Source organism: Larus michahellis, unplaced genomic scaffold (genome assembly GCF_964199755.1).
Source record: "Larus michahellis unplaced genomic scaffold, bLarMic1.1 SCAFFOLD_75, whole genome shotgun sequence".
NCBI classification, from domain to species: Eukaryota; Metazoa; Chordata; class Aves; order Charadriiformes; family Laridae; genus Larus; species Larus michahellis.
The window spans coordinates 756,017-781,164 of record NW_027435915.1 but is presented as its reverse complement, the minus strand read 5'-3'; positions in this window follow the sequence as shown (position 1 = coordinate 781,164).

Genomic DNA, 25,148 nt, shown 5'->3' with positions numbered 1-25,148 from the left:
GGTAACCGGGACAGTGAAAACAGTACTCAAAGACAGGGAGAGCAAGCTCTCTCTTGGCACTTGGGATGTGGGACATACAGCGAGATGTTTGCTGCTTTTGCGTTTGGCTGTTGGGAGATTTGCAGCACAAAGATATCTAGTTGATTTGAAGCAGTTCCGAGAAAGTCTAAACATAATCCCCACTTCTCCCTCCTGGCACTTTCCATGTGGGAGATATAGCAGGATGTATATTGGTTTTGAGGACAACTCAATGGACAGTGTAGGGAGAAAACCTCCTGGCTCCTTGAATGCCGTTTCTGGAGACACTGCGATCAATGTGGGAGATATGTCAAGATGTGTGTTTGTTTTGAGGACGGCTCTCTGGAGAGTCTTAGCAAAGAGGTCACACAGATAATCAGAGCAATTCTCAGAGACACTGAGAACAAGCTCCACAATTCCCTCCTGGCACTTTCCCTGTAGGAGATACCGCAAGACGTTTCTGTATATTGGGCACAGCGCTCTGCAGCGTGTTAGCAGAGACTTTCCCGGGACAGTGAAACCCTATGTCAGAGACACTGAGAAGAAGCCCCAATGTTCCCTCCAGGCACTTTCAGTGTGGGTGCTTTCTCCACGTGGTTCCTGGTTTCACTGCAGCTCTGAAGAGAATGTTAGCAAAGAGGTAACCGGGACACTGAAAACTGTACTCAAAGACAGGGAGAGCAAGCTCTCTCTTGGCACTTTGGATGTGGGACATACAGCGAGATGTTTGCTGCTTTTGCGTTTGGCTGTTGGGAGATTTACAGCACAAAGATATCTAGTTGATTTGAAGCAGTTCCGAGAAAGTCTAAACATAATCCCCACTTCTCCCTCCTGGCACTTTCCATGTGGGAGATATAGCAGGATGTATATTGGTTTTGAGGACAACTCAATGGACAGTGTAGGGAGAAAAGGTCCTGGCTCCTTGAATGCCGTTTCTGGAGACACTGCGATCAATGTGGGAGATATGTCAAGATGTGTGTTTGTTTTGAGGACGGCTCTCTGGAGAGTCTTAGCAAAGAGGTCACACAGATAATCAGAGCAATTCTCAGAGACACTGAGAACAAGCTCCGCAATTCCCTCCTGGCACTTTCCCTGTAGGAGATACCGCAAGACGTTTCTGTATATTGGGCACAGCGCTCTGCACGGTGTTAGCAGAGACTTTCCCGGGACAGTGAAACCCTATGTCAGAGACACTGAGAAGAAGCCCCAATGTTCCCTCCAGGCACTTTCAGTGTGGGTGCTTTCTCCACGTGGTTCCTGGTTTCACTGCAGCTCTGAAGAGAATGTTAGCAAAGAGGTAACCGGGACAGTGAAAACTGTACTCAAAGACAGGGAGAGCAAGCTCTCTCTTGGCACTTTGGATGTGGGACATACAGCGAGATGTTTGCTGCTTTTGCGTTTGGCTGTTGGGAGATTTACAGCACAAAGATATCTAGTTGATTTGAAGCAGTTCCGAGAAAGTCTAAACATAATCCCCACTTCTCCCTCCTGGCACTTTCCATGTGGGAGATATAGCAGGATGTATATTGGTTTTGAGGATGACTCAATGGACAGTGTAGGGAGAAAACCTCCTGGCTCCTTGAATGCCGTTTCTGGAGACACTGCGATCAATGTGGGAGATATGTCAAGATGTGTGTTGGTTTTGAGGATGGCTCTCTGGAGAGTCTTAGCAAAGAGGTCACACAGATAATCAGAGCAATTCTCAGAGACACTGAGAACAAGCTCCACAATTCCCTCCTGGCACTTTCCCTGTAGGAGATACCGCAAGACGTTTCTGTATATTGGGCACAGCGCTCTGCACGGTGTTAGCAGAGACTTTCCCGGGACAGTGAAACCCTATGTCAGAGACACTGAGAAGAAGCCTCAATGTTCCCTCCAGGCACTTTCAGTGTGGGTGCTTTCTCCACGTGGTTCCTGGTTTCACTGCAGCTCTGAAGAGAATGTTAGCAAAGAGGTAACCGGGACAGTGCAAACAGTACTCAAAGACAGGGAGAGCAAGCTCTCTCTTGGCACTTTGGATGTGGGACATACAGCGAGATGTTTGCTGCTTTTGCGTTTGGCTGTTGGGAGATTTACAGCACAAAGATATCTAGTTGATTTGAAGCAGTTCCGAGAAAGTCTAAACATAATCCCCACTTCTCCCTCCTGGCACTTTCCATGTGGGAGATATAGCAGGATGTATATTGGTTTTGAGGACGACTCAATGGACAGTGTAGGGAGAAAACCTCCTGGCTCCTTGAATGCCGTTTCTGGAGACACTGCGATCAATGTGGGAGATATGTCAAGATGTGTGTTTGTTTTGAGGACGGCTCTCTGGAGAGTCTTAGCAAAGAGGTCACACAGATAATCAGAGCAATTCTCAGAGACACTGAGAACAAGCTCCGCAATTCCCTCCTGGCACTTTCCCTGTAGGAGATACCGCAAGACGTTTCTGTATATTGGGCACAGCGCTCTGCACGGTGTTAGCAGAGACTTTCCCGGGACAGTGAAACCCTATGTCAGAGACACTGAGAAGAAGCCCCAATGTTCCCTCCAGGCACTTTCAGTGTGGGTGCTTTCTCCACGTGGTTCCTGGTTTCACTGCAGCTCTGAAGAGAATGTTAGCAAAGAGGTAACCGGGACAGTGAAAACAGTACTCAAAGACAGGGAGAGCAAGCTCTCTCTTGGCACTTTGGATGTGGGACATACAGCGAGATGTTTGCTGCTTTTGCGTTTGGCTGTTGGGAGATTTACAGCACAAAGATATCTAGTTGATTTGAAGCAGTTCCGAGAAAGTCTAAACATAATCCCCACTTCTCCCTCCTGGCACTTTCCATGTGGGAGATATAGCAGGATGTATATTGGTTTTGAGGACAACTCAATGGACAGTGTAGGGAGAAAACCTCCTGGCTCCTTGAATGCCGTTTCTGGAGACACTGCGATCAATGTGGGAGATATGTCAAGATGTGTGTTTGTTTTGAGGACGGCTCTCTGGAGAGTCTTAGCAAAGAGGTCACACAGATAATCAGAGCAATTCTCAGAGACACTGAGAACAAGCTCCGCAATTCCCTCCTGGCACTTTCCCTGTAGGAGATACCGCAAGACGTTTCTGTATATTGGGCACAGCGCTCTGCACGGTGTTAGCAGAGACTTTCCCGGGACAGTGAAACCCTATGTCAGAGACACTGAGAAGAAGCCCCAATGTTCCCTCCAGGCACTTTCAGTGTGGGTGCTTTCTCCACGTGGTTCCTGGTTTCACTGCAGCTCTGAAGAGAATGTTAGCAAAGAGGTAACCGGGACAGTGAAAACAGTACTCAAAGACAGGGAGAGCAAGCTCTCTCTTGGCACTTTGGATGTGGGACATACAGCGAGATGTTTGCTGCTTTTGCGTTTGGCTGTTGGGAGATTTACAGCACAAAGATATCTAGTTGATTTGAAGCAGTTCCGAGAAAGTCTAAACATAATCCCCACTTCTCCCTCCTGGCACTTTCCATGTGGGAGATATAGCAGGATGTATATTGGTTTTGAGGACAACTCAATGGACAGTGTACGGAGAAAAGGTCCTGGCTCCTTGAATGCCGTTTCTGGAGACACTGCGATCAATGTGGGAGATATGTCAAGATGTGTGTTTGTTTTGAGGACGGCTCTCTGGAGAGTCTTAGCAAAGAGGTCACACAGCTAATCAGAGCAATTCTCAGAGACACTGAGAACAAGCTCCGCAATTCCCTCCTGGCACTTTCCCTGTAGGAGATACCGCAAGACGTTTCTGTATATTGGGCACAGCGCTCTGCACGGTGTTAGCAGAGACTTTCCCGGGACAGTGAAACCCTATGTCAGAGACACTGAGAAGAAGCCCCAATGTTCCCTCCAGGCACTTTCAGTGTGGGTGCTTTCTCCACGTGGTTCCTGGTTTCACTGCAGCTCTGAAGAGAATGTTAGCAAAGAGGTAACCGGGACAGTGAAAACAGTACTCAAAGACAGGGAGAGCAAGCTCTCTCTTGGCACTTTGGATGTGGGACATACAGCGAGATGTTTGCTGCTTTTGCGTTTGGCTGTTGGGAGATTTACAGCACAAAGATATCTAGTTGATTTGAAGCAGTTCCGAGAAAGTCTAAACATAATCCCCACTTCTCCCTCCTGGCACTTTCCATGTGGGAGATATAGCAGGATGTATATTGGTTTTGAGGACAACTCAATGGACAGTGTAGGGAGAAAACCTCCTGGCTCCTTGAATGCCGTTTCTGGAGACACTGCGATCAATGTGGGAGATATGTCAAGATGTGTGTTTGTTTTGAGGACGGCTCTCTGGAGAGTCTTAGCAAAGAGGTCACACAGATAATCAGAGCAATTCTCAGAGACACTGAGAACAAGCTCGACAATTCCCTCCTGGCACTTTCCCTGTAGGAGATACCGCAAGACGTTTCTGTATATTGGGCACAGCGCTCTGCACGGTGTTAGCAGAGACTTTCCCGGGACAGTGAAACCCTATGTCAGAGACACTGAGAAGAAGCCCCAATGTTCCCTCCAGGCACTTTCAGTGTGGGTGCTTTCTCCACGTGGTTCCTGGTTTCACTGCAGCTCTGAAGAGAATGTTAGCAAAGAGGTAACCGGGACAGTGAAAACAGTACTCAAAGACAGGGAGAGCAAGCTCTCTCTTGGCACTTTGGATGTGGGACATACAGCGAGATGTTTGCTGCTTTTGCGTTTGGCTGTTGGGAGATTTACAGCACAAAGATATCTAGTTGATTTGAAGCAGTTCCGAGAAAGTCTAAACATAATCCCCACTTCTCCCTCCTGGCACTTTCCATGTGGGAGATATAGCAGGATGTATATTGGTTTTGAGGACAACTCAATGGACAGTGTAGGGAGAAAACCTCCTGGCTCCTTGAATGCCGTTTCTGGAGACACTGCGATCAATGTGGGAGATATGTCAAGATGTGTGTTTGTTTTGAGGACGGCTCTCTGGAGAGTCTTAGCAAAGAGGTCACACAGATAATCAGAGCAATTCTCAGAGACACTGAGAACAAGCTCCGCAATTCCCTCCTGGCACTTTCCCTGTAGGAGATACCGCAAGACGTTTCTGTATATTGGGCACAGCGCTCTGCACGGTGTTAGCAGAGACTTTCCCGGGACAGTGAAACCCTATGTCAGAGACACTGAGAAGAAGCCCCAATGTTCCCTCCAGGCACTTTCAGTGTGGGTGCCTTCTCCACGTGGTTCCTGGTTTCACTGCAGCTCTGAAGAGAATGTTAGCAAAGAGGTAACCGGGACAGTGAAAACAGTACTCAAAGACAGGGAGAGCAAGCTCTCTCTTGGCACTTTGGATGTGGGACATACAGCGAGATGTTTGCTGCTTTTGCGTTTGGCTGTTGGGAGATTTACAGCACAAAGATATCTAGTTGATTTGAAGCAGTTCCGAGAAAGTCTAAACATAATCCCCACTTCTCCCTCCTGGCACTTTCCATGTGGGAGATATAGCAGGATGTATATTGGTTTTGAGGACAACTCAATGGACAGTGTAGGGAGAAAACCTCCTGGCTCCTTGAATGCCGTTTCTGGAGACACTGCGATCAATGTGGGAGATATGTCAAGATGTGTGTTTGTTTTGAGGACGGCTCTCTGGAGAGTCTTAGCAAAGAGGTCACACAGCTAATCAGAGCAATTCTCAGAGACACTGAGAACAAGCTCCGCAATTCCCTCCTGGCACTTTCCCTGTAGGAGATACCGCAAGACGTTTCTGTATATTGGGCACAGCGCTCTGCACGGTGTTAGCAGAGACTTTCCCGGGACAGTGAAACCCTATGTCAGAGACACTGAGAAGAAGCCCCAATGTTCCCTCCAGGCACTTTCAGTGTGGGTGCTTTCTCCACGTGGTTCCTGGTTTCACTGCAGCTCTGAAGAGAATGTTAGCAAAGAGGTAACCGGGACAGTGAAAACAGTACTCAAAGACAGGGAGAGCAAGCTCTCTCTTGGCACTTTGGATGTGGGACATACAGCGAGATGTTTGCTGCTTTTGCGTTTGGCTGTTGGGAGATTTACAGCACAAAGATATCTAGTTGATTTGAAGCAGTTCCGAGAAAGTCTAAACATAATCCCCACTTCTCCCTCCTGGCACTTTCCATGTGGGAGATATAGCAGGATGTATATTGGTTTTGAGGACAACTCAATGGACAGTGTAGGGAGAAAACCTCCTGGCTCCTTGAATGCCGTTTCTGGAGACACTGCGATCAATGTGGGAGATATGTCAAGATGTGTGTTTGTTTTGAGGACGGCTCTCTGGAGAGTCTTAGCAAAGAGGTCACACAGATAATCAGAGCAATTCTCAGAGACACTGAGAACAAGCTCCGCAATTCCCTCCTGGCACTTTCCCTGTAGGAGATACCGCAAGACGTTTCTGTATATTGGGCACAGCGCTCTGCACGGTGTTAGCAGAGACTTTCCCGGGACAGTGAAACCCTATGTCAGAGACACTGAGAAGAAGCCCCAATGTTCCCTCCAGGCACTTTCAGTGTGGGTGCCTTCTCCACGTGGTTCCTGGTTTCACTGCAGCTCTGAAGAGAATGTTAGCAAAGAGGTAACCGGGACAGTGAAAACAGTACTCAAAGACAGGGAGAGCAAGCTCTCTCTTGGCACTTTGGATGTGGGACATACAGCGAGATGTTTGCTGCTTTTGCGTTTGGCTGTTGGGAGATTTACAGCACAAAGATATCTAGTTGATTTGAAGCAGTTCCGAGAAAGTCTAAACATAATCCCCACTTCTCCCTCCTGGCACTTTCCATGTGGGAGATATAGCAGGATGTATATTGGTTTTGAGGACAACTCAATGGACAGTGTAGGGAGAAAACCTCCTGGCTCCTTGAATGCCGTTTCTGGAGACACTGCGATCAATGTGGGAGATATGTCAAGATGTGTGTTTGTTTTGAGGACGGCTCTCTGGAGAGTCTTAGCAAAGAGGTCACACAGCTAATCAGAGCAATTCTCAGAGACACTGAGAACAAGCTCCGCAATTCCCTCCTGGCACTTTCCCTGTAGGAGATACCGCAAGACGTTTCTGTATATTGGGCACAGCGCTCTGCACGGTGTTAGCAGAGACTTTCCCGGGACAGTGAAACCCTATGTCAGAGACACTGAGAAGAAGCCCCAATGTTCCCTCCAGGCACTTTCAGTGTGGGTGCTTTCTCCACGTGGTTCCTGGTTTCACTGCGGCTCTGAAGAGAATGTTAGCAAAGAGGTAACCGGGACAGTGAAAACAGTACTCAAAGACAGGGAGAGTAAGCTCTCTCTTGGCACTTTGGATGTGGGACATACAGCGAGATGTTTGCTGCATTTGCGTTTGGCTGTTGGGAGATTTAGAGCACAAAGATATCTAGTTGATTTGAAGCAGTTCCGAGAAAGTCTAAACATAATCCCCACTTCTCCCTCCTGGCACTTTCCATGTGGGAGATATAGCAGGATGTATATTGGTTTTGAGGACGACTCAATGGACAGTGTAGGGAGAAAACCTCCTGGCTCCTTGAATGCCGTTTCTGGAGACACTGCAATCAATGTGGGAGATATGTCAAGATGTGTGTTTGTTTTGAGGACGGCTCTCTGGAGAGTCTTAGCAAAGAGGTCACACAGATAATCAGAGCAATTCTCAGAGACACTGAGAACAAGCTCCGCAATTCCCTCCTGGCACTTTCCCTGTAGGAGATACCGCAAGACGTTTCTGTATATTGGGCACAGCGCTCTGCACGGTGTTAGCAGAGACTTCCCCGGGACAGTGAAACCCTATGTCAGAGACACTGAGAAGAAGCCCCAATGTTCCCTCCAGGCACTTTCAGTGTGGGTGCCTTCTCCACGTGGTTCCTGGTTTCACTGCAGCTCTGAAGAGAATGTTAGCAAAGAGGTAACCGGGACAGTGAAAACAGTACTCAAAGACAGGGAGAGCAAGCTCTCTCTTGGCACTTTGGATGTGGGACATACAGCGAGATGTTTGCTGCTTTTGCGTTTGGCTGTTGGGAGATTTGCAGCACAAAGATATCTAGTTGATTTGAAGCAGTTCCGAGAAAGTCTAAACATAATCCCCACTTCTCCCTCCTGGCACTTTCCATGTGGGAGATATAGCAGGATGTATATTGGTTTTGAGGACAACTCAATGGACAGTGTAGGGAGAAAACCTCCTGGCTCCTTGAATGCCGTTTCTGGAGACACTGCGATCAATGTGGGAGATATGTCAAGATGTGTGTTTGTTTTGAGGACGGCTCTCTGGAGAGTCTTAGCAAAGAGGTCACACAGATAATCAGAGCAATTCTCAGAGACACTGAGAACAAGCTCCGCAATTCCCTCCTGGCACTTTCCCTGTAGGAGATACCGCAAGACGTTTCTGTATATTGGGCACAGCGCTCTGCACGGTGTTAGCAGAGACTTTCCCGGGACAGTGAAACCCTATGTCAGAGACACTGAGAAGAAGCCCCAATGTTCCCTCCAGGCACTTTCAGTGTGGCTGCCTTCTCCACGTGGTTCCTGGTTTCACTGCAGCTCTGAAGAGAATGTTAGCAAAGAGGTAACCGGGACAGTGAAAACAGTACTCAAAGACAGGGAGAGCAAGCTCTCTCTTGGCACTTTGGATGTGGGACATACAGCGAGATGTTTGCTGCTTTTGCGTTTGGCTGTTGGGAGATTTACAGCACAAAGATATCTAGTTGATTTGAAGCAGTTCCGAGAAAGTCTAAACATAATCCCCACTTCTCCCTCCTGGCACTTTCCATGTGGGAGATATAGCAGGATGTATATTGGTTTTGAGGACAACTCAATGGACAGTGTAGGGAGAAAAGGTCCTGGCTCCTTGAATGCCGTTTCTGGAGACACTGCGATCAATGTGGGAGATATGTCAAGATGTGTGTTTGTTTTGAGGACGGCTCTCTGGAGAGTCTTAGCAAAGAGGTCACACAGATAATCAGAGCAATTCTCAGAGACACTGAGAACAAGCTCCGCAATTCCCTCCTGGCACTTTCCCTGTAGGAGATACCGCAAGACGTTTCTGTATATTGGGCACAGCGCTCTGCACGGTGTTAGCAGAGACTTTCCCGGGACAGTGAAACCCTATGTCAGAGACACTGAGAAGAAGCCCCAATGTTCCCTCCAGGCACTTTCAGTGTGGGTGCTTTCTCCACGTGGTTCCTGGTTTCACTGCAGCTCTGAAGAGAATGTTAGCAAAGAGGTAACCGGGACACTGAAAACTGTACTCAAAGACAGGGAGAGCAAGCTCTCTCTTGGCACTTTGGATGTGGGACATACAGCGAGATGTTTGCTGCTTTTGCGTTTGGCTGTTGGGAGATTTACAGCACAAAGATATCTAGTTGATTTGAAGCAGTTCCGAGAAAGTCTAAACATAATCCCCACTTCTCCCTCCTGGCACTTTCCATGTGGGAGATATAGCAGGATGTATATTGGTTTTGAGGACAACTCAATGGACAGTGTAGGGAGAAAAGGTCCTGGCTCCTTGAATGCCGTTTCTGGAGACACTGCGATCAATGTGGGAGATATGTCAAGATGTGTGTTTGTTTTGAGGACGGCTCTCTGGAGAGTCTTAGCAAAGAGGTCACACAGATAATCAGAGCAATTCTCAGAGACACTGAGAACAAGCTCCGCAATTCCCTCCTGGCACTTTCCCTGTAGGAGATACCGCAAGACGTTTCTGTATATTGGGCACAGCGCTCTGCACGGTGTTAGCAGAGACTTTCCCGGGACAGTGAAACCCTATGTCAGAGACACTGAGAAGAAGCCCCAATGTTCCCTCCAGGCACTTTCAGTGTGGGTGCTTTCTCCACGTGGTTCCTGGTTTCACTGCGGCTCTGAAGAGAATGTTAGCAAAGAGGTAACCGGGACAGTGAAAACAGTACTCAAAGACAGGGAGAGTAAGCTCTCTCTTGGCACTTTGGATGTGGGACATACAGCGAGATGTTTGCTGCATTTGCGTTTGGCTGTTGGGAGATTTAGAGCACAAAGATATCTAGTTGATTTGAAGCAGTTCCGAGAAAGTCTAAACATAATCCCCACTTCTCCCTCCTGGCACTTTCCATGTGGGAGATATAGCAGGATGTATATTGGTTTTGAGGACGACTCAATGGACAGTGTAGGGAGAAAACCTCCTGGCTCCTTGAATGCCGTTTCTGGAGACACTGCAATCAATGTGGGAGATATGTCAAGATGTGTGTTTGTTTTGAGGACGGCTCTCTGGAGAGTCTTAGCAAAGAGGTCACACAGATAATCAGAGCAATTCTCAGAGACACTGAGAACAAGCTCCGCAATTCCCTCCTGGCACTTTCCCTGTAGGAGATACCGCAAGACGTTTCTGTATATTGGGCACAGCGCTCTGCACGGTGTTAGCAGAGACTTTCCCGGGACAGTGAAACCCTATGTCAGAGACACTGAGAAGAAGCCCCAATGTTCCCTCCAGGCACTTTCAGTGTGGGTGCTTTCTCCACGTGGTTCCTGGTTTCACTGCGGCTCTGAAGAGAATGTTAGCAAAGAGGTAACCGGGACAGTGAAAACAGTACTCAAAGACAGGGAGAGTAAGCTCTCTCTTGGCACTTTGGATGTGGGACATACAGCGAGATGTTTGCTGCATTTGCGTTTGGCTGTTGGGAGATTTAGAGCACAAAGATATCTAGTTGATTTGAAGCAGTTCCGAGAAAGTCTAAACATAATCCCCACTTCTCCCTCCTGGCACTTTCCATGTGGGAGATATAGCAGGATGTATATTGGTTTTGAGGACGACTCAATGGACAGTGTAGGGAGAAAACCTCCTGGCTCCTTGAATGCCGTTTCTGGAGACACTGCAATCAATGTGGGAGATATGTCAAGATGTGTGTTTGTTTTGAGGACGGCTCTCTGGAGAGTCTTAGCAAAGAGGTCACACAGATAATCAGAGCAATTCTCAGAGACACTGAGAACAAGCTCCGCAATTCCCTCCTGGCACTTTCCCTGTAGGAGATACCGCAAGACGTTTCTGTATATTGGGCACAGCGCTCTGCACGGTGTTAGCAGAGACTTCCCCGGGACAGTGAAACCCTATGTCAGAGACACTGAGAAGAAGCCCCAATGTTCCCTCCAGGCACTTTCAGTGTGGGTGCCTTCTCCACGTGGTTCCTGGTTTCACTGCAGCTCTGAAGAGAATGTTAGCAAAGAGGTAACCGGGACAGTGAAAACAGTACTCAAAGACAGGGAGAGCAAGCTCTCTCTTGGCACTTTGGATGTGGGACATACAGCGAGATGTTTGCTGCTTTTGCGTTTGGCTGTTGGGAGATTTACAGCACAAAGATATCTAGTTGATTTGAAGCAGTTCCGAGAAAGTCTAAACATAATCCCCACTTCTCCCTCCTGGCACTTTCCATGTGGGAGATATAGCAGGATGTATATTGGTTTTGAGGACAACTCAATGGACAGTGTAGGGAGAAAACCTCCTGGCTCCTTGAATGCCGTTTCTGGAGACACTGCGATCAATGTGGGAGATATGTCAAGATGTGTGTTTGTTTTGAGGACGGCTCTCTGGAGAGTCTTAGCAAAGAGGTCACACAGATAATCAGAGCAATTCTCAGAGACACTGAGAACAAGCTCCGCAATTCCCTCCTGGCACTTTCCCTGTAGGAGATACCGCAAGACGTTTCTGTATATTGGGCACAGCGCTCTGCACGGTGTTAGCAGAGACTTTCCCGGGACAGTGAAACCCTATGTCAGAGACACTGAGAAGAAGCCCCAATGTTCCCTCCAGGCACTTTCAGTGTGGGTGCCTTCTCCACGTGGTTCCTGGTTTCACTGCAGCTCTGAAGAGAATGTTAGCAAAGAGGTAACCGGGACAGTGAAAACAGTACTCAAAGACAGGGAGAGCAAGCTCTCTCTTGGCACTTTGGATGTGGGACATACAGCGAGATGTTTGCTGCTTTTGCGTTTGGCTGTTGGGAGATTTACAGCACAAAGATATCTAGTTGATTTGAAGCAGTTCCGAGAAAGTCTAAACATAATCCCCACTTCTCCCTCCTGGCACTTTCCATGTGGGAGATATAGCAGGATGTATATTGGTTTTGAGGACAACTCAATGGACAGTGTAGGGAGAAAACCTCCTGGCTCCTTGAATGCCGTTTCTGGAGACACTGCGATCAATGTGGGAGATATGTCAAGATGTGTGTTTGTTTTGAGGACGGCTCTCTGGAGAGTCTTAGCAAAGAGGTCACACAGATAATCAGAGCAATTCTCAGAGACACTGAGAACAAGCTCGACAATTCCCTCCTGGCACTTTCCCTGTAGGAGATACCGCAAGACGTTTCTGTATATTGGGCACAGCGCTCTGCACGGTGTTAGCAGAGACTTTCCCGGGACAGTGAAACCCTATGTCAGAGACACTGAGAAGAAGCCCCAATGTTCCCTCCAGGCACTTTCAGTGTGGGTGCTTTCTCCACGTGGTTCCTGGTTTCACTGCAGCTCTGAAGAGAATGTTAGCAAAGAGGTAACCGGGACAGTGAAAACAGTACTCAAAGACAGGGAGAGCAAGCTCTCTCTTGGCACTTTGGATGTGGGACATACAGCGAGATGTTTGCTGCTTTTGCGTTTGGCTGTTGGGAGATTTACAGCACAAAGATATCTAGTTGATTTGAAGCAGTTCCGAGAAAGTCTAAACATAATCCCCACTTCTCCCTCCTGGCACTTTCCATGTGGGAGATATAGCAGGATGTATATTGGTTTTGAGGACAACTCAATGGACAGTGTAGGGAGAAAACCTCCTGGCTCCTTGAATGCCGTTTCTGGAGACACTGCGATCAATGTGGGAGATATGTCAAGATGTGTGTTTGTTTTGAGGACGGCTCTCTGGAGAGTCTTAGCAAAGAGGTCACACAGATAATCAGAGCAATTCTCAGAGACACTGAGAACAAGCTCCGCAATTCCCTCCTGGCACTTTCCCTGTAGGAGATACCGCAAGACGTTTCTGTATATTGGGCACAGCGCTCTGCACGGTGTTAGCAGAGACTTTCCCGGGACAGTGAAACCCTATGTCAGAGACACTGAGAAGAAGCCCCAATGTTCCCTCCAGGCACTTTCAGTGTGGGTGCCTTCTCCACGTGGTTCCTGGTTTCACTGCAGCTCTGAAGAGAATGTTAGCAAAGAGGTAACCGGGACAGTGAAAACAGTACTCAAAGACAGGGAGAGCAAGCTCTCTCTTGGCACTTTGGATGTGGGACATACAGCGAGATGTTTGCTGCTTTTGCGTTTGGCTGTTGGGAGATTTACAGCACAAAGATATCTAGTTGATTTGAAGCAGTTCCGAGAAAGTCTAAACATAATCCCCACTTCTCCCTCCTGGCACTTTCCATGTGGGAGATATAGCAGGATGTATATTGGTTTTGAGGACAACTCAATGGACAGTGTAGGGAGAAAACCTCCTGGCTCCTTGAATGCCGTTTCTGGAGACACTGCGATCAATGTGGGAGATATGTCAAGATGTGTGTTTGTTTTGAGGACGGCTCTCTGGAGAGTCTTAGCAAAGAGGTCACACAGATAATCAGAGCAATTCTCAGAGACACTGAGAACAAGCTCGACAATTCCCTCCTGGCACTTTCCCTGTAGGAGATACCGCAAGACGTTTCTGTATATTGGGCACAGCGCTCTGCACGGTGTTAGCAGAGACTTTCCCGGGACAGTGAAACCCTATGTCAGAGACACTGAGAAGAAGCCCCAATGTTCCCTCCAGGCACTTTCAGTGTGGGTGCTTTCTCCACGTGGTTCCTGGTTTCACTGCAGCTCTGAAGAGAATGTTAGCAAAGAGGTAACCGGGACAGTGAAAACAGTACTCAAAGACAGGGAGAGCAAGCTCTCTCTTGGCACTTTGGATGTGGGACATACAGCGAGATGTTTGCTGCTTTTGCGTTTGGCTGTTGGGAGATTTACAGCACAAAGATATCTAGTTGATTTGAAGCAGTTCCGAGAAAGTCTAAACATAATCCCCACTTCTCCCTCCTGGCACTTTCCATGTGGGAGATATAGCAGGATGTATATTGGTTTTGAGGACAACTCAATGGACAGTGTAGGGAGAAAACCTCCTGGCTCCTTGAATGCCGTTTCTGGAGACACTGCGATCAATGTGGGAGATATGTCAAGATGTGTGTTGGTTTTGAGGACGGCTCTCTGGAGAGTCTTAGCAAAGAGGTCACACAGATAATCAGAGCAATTCTCAGAGACACTGAGAACAAGCTCCGCAATTCCCTCCTGGCACTTTCCCTGTAGGAGATACCGCAAGACGTTTCTGTATATTGGGCACAGCGCTCTGCACGGTGTTAGCAGAGACTTTCCCGGGACAGTGAAACCCTATGTCAGAGACACTGAGAAGAAGCCCCAATGTTCCCTCCAGGCACTTTCAGTGTGGGTGCCTTCTCCACGTGGTTCCTGGTTTCACTGCAGCTCTGAAGAGAATGTTAGCAAAGAGGTAACCGGGACAGTGAAAACAGTACTCAAAGACAGGGAGAGCAAGCTCTCTCTTGGCACTTTGGATGTGGGACATACAGCGAGATGTTTGCTGCTTTTGCGTTTGGCTGTTGGGAGATTTACAGCACAAAGATATCTAGTTGATTTGAAGCAGTTCCGAGAAAGTCTAAACATAATCCCCACTTCTCCCTCCTGGCACTTTCCATGTGGGAGATATAGCAGGATGTATATTGGTTTTGAGGACAACTCAATGGACAGTGTAGGGAGAAAACCTCCTGGCTCCTTGAATGCCGTTTCTGGAGACACTGCGATCAATGTGGGAGATATGTCAAGATGTGTGTTTGTTTTGAGGACGGCTCTCTGGAGAGTCTTAGCAAAGAGGTCACAGGGATAATGAGAGCAATTCTCAGAGACACTGAGAACAAGCTCCACAATTCCCTCCTGGCACTTTCCCTGTAGGAGATACCGCAAGACGTTTCTGTATATTGGGCACAGCGCTCTGCACGGTGTTAGCAGAGATTTTCCCGGGACAGTGAAACCCTATGTCAGAGACACTGAGAAGAAGCCCCAATGTTCCCTCCAGGCACTTTCAGTGTGGGTGCTTTCTCCACATGGTTCCTGGTTTCACTGCGGCTCTGAAGAGAATGTTAGCAAAGAGGTAACCGGGACAGTGAAAACAGTACTCAAAGACAGGGAGAGCAAGCTCTCTCTTGGCACTTTGGATGTGGGACATACAGCGAGATGTTTGCTGCTTTTGCGTTTGGCTGTTGGGAGATTTACAGCACAAAGATATCTAGTTGATTTGAAGCAGTTCCGAGAAAGTCTAAACATAATCCCCACTTCTCCCTCCTGGCACTTTCCATGTGGGAGATATAGCAGGATGTATATTGGTTTTGAGGACGACTCAATGGACAGTGTAGGGAGAAAACCTCCTGGCTCCTTGAATGCCGTTTCTGGAGACACTGGGATCAATGTGGGAGATATGTCAAGATGTGTGTTTGTTTTGAGGACGGCTCTCTGGAGAGTCTTAGCAAAGAGGTCACAGGGATAATGAGAGCAATTCTCAGAGACACTGAGAACAAGCTCCACAATTCCCTCCTGGCACTTTCCCTGTAGGAGATACCGCAAGACGTTTCTGTATATTGGGCACAGAGCTCTGCACGGTGTTAGCAGAGACTTCCCCGGGACAGTGAAACCCTATGTCAGAGACACTGAGAAGAAGCCCCAATGTTCCCTCCAGGCACTTTCAGTGTGGCTGCCTTCTCCACGTGGTTCCTGGTTTCACTGCAGCTCTGAAGAGAATGTTAGCAAAGAGGTAACCGGGACAGTGAAAACAGTACTCAAAGACAGGGAGAGCAAGCTCTCTCTTGGCACTTTGGATGTGGGACATACAGCGAGATGTTTGCTGCTTTTGCGTTTGGCTGTTGGGAGATTTACAGCACAAAGATATCTAGTTGATTTGAAGCAGTTCCGAGAAAGTCTAAACATAATCCCCACTTCTCCCTCCTGGCACTTTCCATGTGGGAGATATAGCAGGATGTATATTGGTTTTGAGGACAACTCAATGGACAGTGTAGGGAGAAAACCTCCTGGCTCCTTGAATGCCGTTTCTGGAGACACTGCGATCAATGTGGGAGATATGTCAAGATGTGTGTTGGTTTTGAGGACGGCTCTCTGGAGAGTCTTAGCAAAGAGGTCACACAGATAATCAGAGCAATTCTCAGAGACACTGAGAACAAGCTCCGCAATTCCCTCCTGGCACTTTCCCTGTAGGAGATACCGCAAGACGTTTCTGTATATTGGGCACAGCGCTCTGCAGGGTGTTAGCAGAGACTTTCCCGGGACAGTGAAACCCTATGTCAGAGACACTGAGAAGAAGCCCCAATGTTCCCTCCAGGCACTTTCAGTGTGGCTGCCTTCTCCACGTGGTTCCTGGTTTCACTGCAGCTCTGAAGAGAATGTTAGCAAAGAGGTAACCGGGACAGTGAAAACAGTACTCAAAGACAGGGAGAGCAAGCTCTCTCTTGGCACTTTGGATGTGGGACATACAGCGAGATGTTTGCTGCTTTTGCGTTTGGCTGTTGGGAGATTTACAGCACAAAGATATCTAGTTGATTTGAAGCAGTTCCGAGAAAGTCTAAACATAATCCCCACTTCTCCCTCCTGGCACTTTCCATGTGGGAGATATAGCAGGATGTATATTGGTTTTGAGGACAACTCAATGGACAGTGTAGGGAGAAAACCTCCTGGCTCCTTGAATGCCGTTTCTGGAGACACTGCGATCAATGTGGGAGATATGTCAAGATGTGTGTTTGTTTTGAGGACGGCTCTCTGGAGAGTCTTAGCAAAGAGGTCACACAGATAATCAGAGCAATTCTCAGAGACACTGAGAACAAGCTCCGCAATTCCCTCCTGGCACTTTCCCTGTAGGAGATACCGCAAGACGTTTCTGTATATTGGGCACAGCGCTCTGCACGGTGTTAGCAGAGACTTTCCCGGGACAGTGAAACCCTATGTCAGAGACACTGAGAAGAAGCCCCAATGTTCCCTCCAGGCACTTTCAGTGTGGGTGCTTTCTCCACGTGGTTCCTGGTTTCACTGCAGCTCTGAAGAGAATGTTAGCAAAGAGGTAACCGGGACACTGAAAACTGTACTCAAAGACAGGGAGAGCAAGCTCTCTCTTGGCACTTTGGATGTGGGACATACAGCGAGATGTTTGCTGCTTTTGCGTTTGGCTGTTGGGAGATTTGCAGCACAAAGATATCTAGTTGATTTGAAGCAGTTCCGAGAAAGTCTAAACATAATCCCCACTTCTCCCTCCTGGCACTTTCCATGTGGGAGATATAGCAGGATGTATATTGGTTTTGAGGACAACTCAATGGACAGTGTAGGGAGAAAACCTCCTGGCTCCTTGAATGCCGTTTCTGGAGACACTGCGATCAATGTGGGAGATATGTCAAGATGTGTGTTTGTTTTGAGGACGGCTCTCTGGAGAGTCTTAGCAAAGAGGTCACACAGATAATCAGAGCAATTCTCAGAGACACTGAGAACAAGCTCCGCAATTCCCTCCTGGCACTTTCCCTGTAGGAGATACCGCAAGACGTTTCTGTATATTGGGCACAGCGCTCTGCACGGTGTTAGCAGAGACTTTCCCGGGACAGTGAAACCCTATGTCAGAGACACTGAGAAGAAGCCCCAATGTTCCCTCCAGGCACTTTCAGTGTGGGTGCTTTCTCCACGTGGTTCCTGGTTTCACTGCAGCTCTGAAGAGAATGTTAGCAAAGAGGTAACCGGGACACTGAAAACTGTACTCAAAGACAGGGAGAGCAAGCTCTCTCTTGGCACTTTGGATGTGGGACATACAGCGAGATGTTTGCTGCTTTTGCGTTTGGCTGTTGGGAGATTTACAGCACAAAGATATCTAGTTGATTTGAAGCAGTTCCGAGAAAGTCTAAACATAATCCCCACTTCTCCCTCCTGGCACTTTCCATGTGGGAGATATAGCAGGATGTATATTGGTTTTGAGGATGACTCAATGGACAGTGTAGGGAGAAAACCTCCTGGCTCCTTGAATGCCGTTTCTGGAGACACTGCGATCAATGTGGGAGATATGTCAAGATGTGTGTTGGTTTTGAGGACGGCTCTCTGGAGAGTCTTAGCAAAGAGGTCACACAGATAATCAGAGCAATTCTCAGAGACACTGAGAACAAGCTCCACAATTCCCTCCTGGCACTTTCCCTGTAGGAGATACCGCAAGACGTTTCTGTATATTGGGCACAGCGCTCTGCACGGTGTTAGCAGAGACTTTCCCGGGACAGTGAAACCCTATGTCAGAGACACTGAGAAGAAGCCCCAATGTTCCCTCCAGGCACTTTCAGTGTGGGTGCTTTCTCCACGTGGTTCCTGGTTTCACTGCAGCTCTGAAGAGAATGTTAGCAAAGAGGTAACCGGGACAGTGCAAACAGTACTCAAAGACAGGGAGAGCAAGCTCTCTCTTGGCACTTTGGATGTGGGACATACAGCGAGATGTTTGCTGCTTTTGCGTTTGGCTGTTGGGAGATTTACAGCACAAAGATATCTAGTTGATTTGAAGCAGTTCCGAGAAAGTCTAAACATAATCCCCACTTCTCCCTCCTGGCACTTTCCATGTGGGAGATATAGCAGGATGTATATTGGTTTTGAGGACGACTCAATGGACAGTGTAGGGAGAAAACCTCCTGGCTCCTTGAATGCCGTTTCTGGAGACACTGCGATCAATGTGGGAGATATGTCAAGATGTGTGTTTGTTTTGAGGACGGCTCTCTGGAGAGTCTTAGCAAAGAGGTCACACAGATAATCAGAGCAATTCTCAGAGACACTGAGAACAAGCTCCGCAATTCCCTCCTGGCACTTTCCCTGTAGGAGATACCGCAAGACGTTTCTGTATATTGGGCACAGCGCTCTGCACGGTGTTAGCAGAGACTTTCCCGGGACAGTGAAACCCTATGTCAGAGACACTGAGAAGAAGCCCCAATGTTCCCTCCAGGCACTTTCAGTGTGGGTGCTTTCTCCACGTGGTTCCTGGTTTCACTGCAGCTCTGAAGAGAATGTTAGCAAAGAGGTAACCGGGACAGTGAAAACAGTACTCAAAGACAGGGAGAGCAAGCTCTCTCTTGGCACTTTGGATGTGGGACATACAGCGAGATGTTTGCTGCTTTTGCGTTTGGCTGTTGGGAGATTTACAGCACAAAGATATCTAGTTGATTTGAAGCAGTTCCGAGAAAGTCTAAACATAATCCCCACTTCTCCCTCCTGGCACTTTCCATGTGGGAGATATAGCAGGATGTATATTGGTTTTGAGGACAACTCAATGGACAGTGCACGGAGAAAAGGTCCTGGCTCCTTGAATGCCGTTTCTGGAGACACTGCGATCAATGTGGGAGATATGTCAAGATGTGTGTTTGTTTTGAGGACGGCTCTCTGGAGAGTCTTAGCAAAGAGGTCACACAGATAATCAGAGCAATTCTCAGAGACACTGAGAACAAGCTCCGCAATTCCCTCCTGGCACTTTCCCTGTAGGAGATACCGCAAGACGTTTCTGTATATTGGGCACAGCGCTCTGCACGGTGTTAGCAGAGACTTTCCCGGGACAGTGAAACCCTATGTCAGAGACACTGAGAAGAAGCCCCAATGTTCCCTCCAGGCACTTTCAGTGTGGGTGCTTTCTCCACGTGGTTCCTGGTTTCACTGCAGCTCTGAAGAGAATGTTAGCAAAGAGGTAACCGGGACAGTGAAAACAGTACTCAAAGACAGGGAGAGCAAGCTCTCTCTTGGCACTTTGGATGTGGGACATACAGCGAGATGTTTGCTGCTTTTGCGTTTGGCTGTTGGGAGATTTACAGCACAAAGATATCTAGTTGATTTGAAGCAGTTCCGAGAAAGTCTAAACATAATCCCCACTTCTCCCTCCTGGCACTTTCCATGTGGGAGATATAGCAGGATGTATATTGGTTTTGAGGACAACTCAATGGACAGTGTACGGAGAAAAGGTCCTGGCTCCTTGAATGCCGTTTCTGGAGACACTGCGATCAATGTGGGAGATATGTCAAGATGTGTGTTTGTTTTGAGGACGGCTCTCTGGAGAGTCTTAGCAAAGAGGTCACACAGATAATCAGAGCAATTCTCAGAGACACTGAGAACAAGCTCCGCAATTCCCTCCTGGCACTTTCCCTGTAGGAGATACCGCAAGACGTTTCTGTATATTGGGCACAGCGCTCTGCACGGTGTTAGCAGAGACTTTCCCGGGACAGTGAAACCCTATGTCAGAGACACTGAGAAGAAGCCCCAATGTTCCCTCCAGGCACTTTCAGTGTGGGTGCTTTCTCCACGTGGTTCCTGGTTTCACTGCAGCTCTGAAGAGAATGTTAGCAAAGAGGTAACCGGGACAGTGAAAATAGTACTCAAAGACAGGGAGAGCAAGCTCTCTCTTGGCACTTTGGATGTGGGACATACAGCGAGATGTTTGCTGCTTTTGCGTTTGGCTGTTGGGAGATTTACAGCACAAAGATATCTAGTTGATTTGAAGCAGTTCCGAGAAAGTCTAAACATAATCCCCACTTCTCCCTCCTGGCACTTTCCATGTGGGAGATATAGCAGGATGGATATTGGTTTTGAGGACGACTCAATGGACAGTGTAGGGAGAAAACCTCCTGGCTCCTTGAATGCCGTTTCTGGAGACACTGCGATCAATGTGGGAGATATGTCAAGATGTGTGTTGGTTTTGAGGACGGCTCTCTGGAGAGTCTTAGCAAAGAGGTCACACAGATAATCAGAGCAATTCTCAGAGACACTGAGAACAAGCTCCACAATTCCCTCCTGGCACTTTCCCTGTAGGAGATACCGCAAGACGTTTCTGTATATTGGGCACAGCGCTCTGCACGGTGTTAGCAGAGACTTTCCCGGGACAGTGAAACCCTATGTCAGAGACACTGAGAAGAAGCCCCAATGTTCCCTCCAGGCACTTTCAGTGTGGGTGCTTTCTCCACGTGGTTCCTGGTTTCACTGCAGCTCTGAAGAGAATGTTAGCAAAGAGGTAACCGGGACAGTGAAAACAGTACTCAAAGACAGGGAGAGCAAGCTCTCTCTTGGCACTTTCGATGTGGGACATACAGCGAGATGTTTGCTGCTTTTGCGTTTGGCTGTTGGGAGATTTGCAGCACAAAGATATCTAGTTGATTTGAAGCAGTTCCGAGAAAGTCTAAACATAATCCCCACTTCTCCCTCCTGGCACTTTCCATGTGGGAGATATAGCAGGATGTATATTGGTTTTGAGGACAACTCAATGGACAGTGTAGGGAGAAAACCTCCTGGCTCCTTGAATGCCGTTTCTGGAGACACTGCGATCAATGTGGGAGATATGTCAAGATGTGTGTTTGTTTTGAGGACGGCTCTCTGGAGAGTCTTAGCAAAGAGGTCACACAGATAATCAGAGCAATTCTCAGAGACACTGAGAACAAGCTCCGCAATTCCCTCCTGGCACTTTCCCTGTAGGAGATACCGCAAGACGTTTCTGTATATTGGGCACAGCGCTCTGCACGGTGTTAGCAGAGACTTTCCCGGGACAGTGAAACCCTATGTCAGAGACACTGAGAAGAAGCCCCAATGTTCCCTCCAGGCACTTTCAGTGTGGGTGCCTTCTCCACGTGGTTCCTGGTTTCACTGCAGCTCTGAAGAGAATGTTAGCAAAGAGGTAACCGGGACAGTGAAAACAGTACTCAAAGACAGGGAGAGCAAGCTCTCTCTTGGCGCTTGGGATGTGGGACATACAGCGAGATGTTTGCTGCTTTTGCGTTTGGCTGTTGGGAGATTTACAGCACAAAGATATCTAGTTGATTTGAAGCAGTTCCGAGAAAGTCTAAACATAATCCCCACTTCTCCCTCCTGGCACTTTCCATGTGGGAGATATAGCAGGATGTATATTGGTTTTGAGGACAACTCAATGGACAGTGTAGGGAGAAAAGGTCCTGGCTCCTTGAATGCCGTTTCTGGAGACACTGCGATCAATGTGGGAGATATGTCAAGATGTGTGTTTGTTTTGAGGACGGCTCTCTGGAGAGTCTTAGCAAAGAGGTCACACAGCTAATCAGAGCAATTCTCAGAGACACTGAGAACAAGCTCCGCAATTCCCTCCTGGCACTTTCCCTGTAGGAGATACCGCAAGACGTTTCTGTATATTGGGCACAGCGCTCTGCACGGTGTTAGCAGAGACTTTCCCGGGACAGTGAAACCCTATGTCAGAGACACTGAGAAGAAGCCCCAATGTTCCCTCCAGGCACTTTCAGTGTGGGTGCTTTCTCCACGTGGTTCCTGGTTTCACTGCAGCTCTGAAGAGAATGTTAGCAAAGAGGTAACCGGGACAGTGAAAACAGTACTCAAAGACAGGGAGAGCAAGCTCTCTCTTGGCACTTTGGATGTGGGACATACAGCGAGATGTTTGCTGCTTTTGCGTTTGGCTGTTGGGAGATTTACAGCACAAAGATATCTAGTTGATTTGAAGCAGTTCCGAGAAAGTCTAAACATAATCCCCACTTCTCCCTCCTGGCACTTTCCATGTGGGAGATATAGCAGGATGTATATTGGTTTTGAGGACAACTCAATGGACAGTGTAGGGAGAAAACCTCCTGGCTCCTTGAATGCCGTTTCTGGAGACACTGCGATCAATGTGGGAGATATGTCAAGATGTGTGTTTGTTTTGAGGACGGCTCTCTGGAGAGTCTTAGCAAAGAGGTCACACAGATAATCAGAGCAATTCTCAGAGACACTGAGAACAAGCTCGACAATTCCCTCCTGGCACTTTCCCTGTAGGAGATACCGCAAGACGTTTCTGTATATTGGGCACAGCGCTCTGCACGGTGTTAGCAGAGACTTTCCCGGGACAGTGAAACCCTATGTCAGAGACACTGAGAAGAAGCCCCAATGTTCCCTCCAGGCACTTTCAGTGTGGGTGCTTTCTCCACGTGGTTCCTGGTTTCACTGCAGCTCTGAAGAGAATGTTAGCAAAGAGGTAACCGGGACAGTGAAAACAGTACTCAAAGACAGGGAGAGCAAGCTCTCTCTTGGCACTTTGGATGTGGGACATACAGCGAGATGTTTGCTGCTTTTGCGTTTGGCTGTTGGGAGATTTACAGCACAAAGATATCTAGTTGATTTGAAGCAGTTCCGAGAAAGTCTAAACATAATCCCCACTTCTCCCTCCTGGCACTTTCCATGTGGGAGATATAGCAGGATGTATATTGGTTTTGAGGACAACTCAATGGACAGTGTAGGGAGAAAACCTCCTGGCTCCTTGAATGCCGTTTCTGGAGACACTGCGATCAATGTGGGAGATATGTCAAGATGTGTGTTTGTTTTGAGGACGGCTCTCTGGAGAGTCTTAGCAAAGAGGTCACACAGATAATCAGAGCAATTCTCAGAGACACTGAGAACAAGCTCCGCAATTCCCTCCTGGCACTTTCCCTGTAGGAGATACCGCAAGACGTTTCTGTATATTGGGCACAGCGCTCTGCACGGTGTTAGCAGAGACTTTCCCGGGACAGTGAAACCCTATGTCAGAGACACTGAGAAGAAGCCCCAATGTTCCCTCCAGGCACTTTCAGTGTGGGTGCCTTCTCCACGTGGTTCCTGGTTTCACTGCAGCTCTGAAGAGAATGTTAGCAAAGAGGTAACCGGGACAGTGAAAACAGTACTCAAAGACAGGGAGAGCAAGCTCTCTCTTGGCACTTTGGATGTGGGACATACAGCGAGATGTTTGCTGCTTTTGCGTTTGGCTGTTGGGAGATTTACAGCACAAAGATATCTAGTTGATTTGAAGCAGTTCCGAGAAAGTCTAAACATAATCCCCACTTCTCCCTCCTGGCACTTTCCATGTGGGAGATATAGCAGGATGTATATTGGTTTTGAGGACGACTCAATGGACAGTGTAGGGAGAAAACCTCCTGGCTCCTTGAATGCCGTTTCTGGAGACACTGCAATCAATGTGGGAGATATGTCAAGATGTGTGTTTGTTTTGAGGACGGCTCTCTGGAGAGTCTTAGCAAAGAGGTCACACAGATAATCAGAGCAATTCTCAGAGACACTGAGAACAAGCTCCGCAATTCCCTCCTGGCACTTTCCCTGTAGGAGATACCGCAAGACGTTTCTGTATATTGGGCACAGCGCTCTGCACAGTGTTAGCAGAGACTTCCCCGGGACAGTGAAACCCTATGTCAGAGACACTGAGAAGAAGCCCCAATGTTCCCTCCAGGCACTTTCAGTGTGGGTGCCTTCTCCACGTGGTTCCTGGTTTCACTGCAGCTCTGAAGAGAATGTTAGCAAAGAGGTAACCGGGACAGTGAAAACAGTACTCAAAGACAGGGAGAGCAAGCTCTCTCTTGGCACTTTCGATGTGGGACATACAGCGAGATGTTTGCTGCTTTTGCGTTTGGCTGTTGGGAGATTTGCAGCACAAAGATATCTAGTTGATTTGAAGCAGTTCCGAGAAAGTCTAAACATAATCCCCACTTCTCCCTCCTGGCACTTTCCATGTGGGAGATATAGCAGGATGTATATTGGTTTTGAGGACAACTCAATGGACAGTGTAGGGAGAAAAGGTCCTGGCTCCTTGAATGCCGTTTCTGGAGACACTGCGATCAATGTGGGAGATATGTCAAGATGTGTGTTTGTTTTGAGGACGGCTCTCTGGAGAGTCTTAGCAAAGAGGTCACACAGATAATCAGAGCAATTCTCAGAGACACTGAGAACAAGCTCCGCAATTCCCTCCTGGCACTTTCCCTGTAGGAGATACCGCAAGACGTTTCTGTATATTGGGCACAGCGCTCTGCACGGTGTTAGCAGAGACTTTCCCGGGACAGTGAAACCCTATGTCAGAGACACTGAGAAGAAGCCCCAATGTTCCCTCCAGGCACTTTCAGTGTGGCTGCCTTCTCCACGTGGTTCCTGGTTTCACTGCAGCTCTGAAGAGAATGTTAGCAAAGAGGTAACCGGGACAGTGAAAACAGTACTCAAAGACAGGGAGAGCAAGCTCTCTCTTGGCACTTTGGATGTGGGACATACAGCGAGATGTTTGCTGCTTTTGCGTTTGGCTGTTGGGAGATTTACAGCACAAAGATATCTAGTTGATTTGAAGCAGTTCCGAGAAAGTCTAAACATAATCCCCA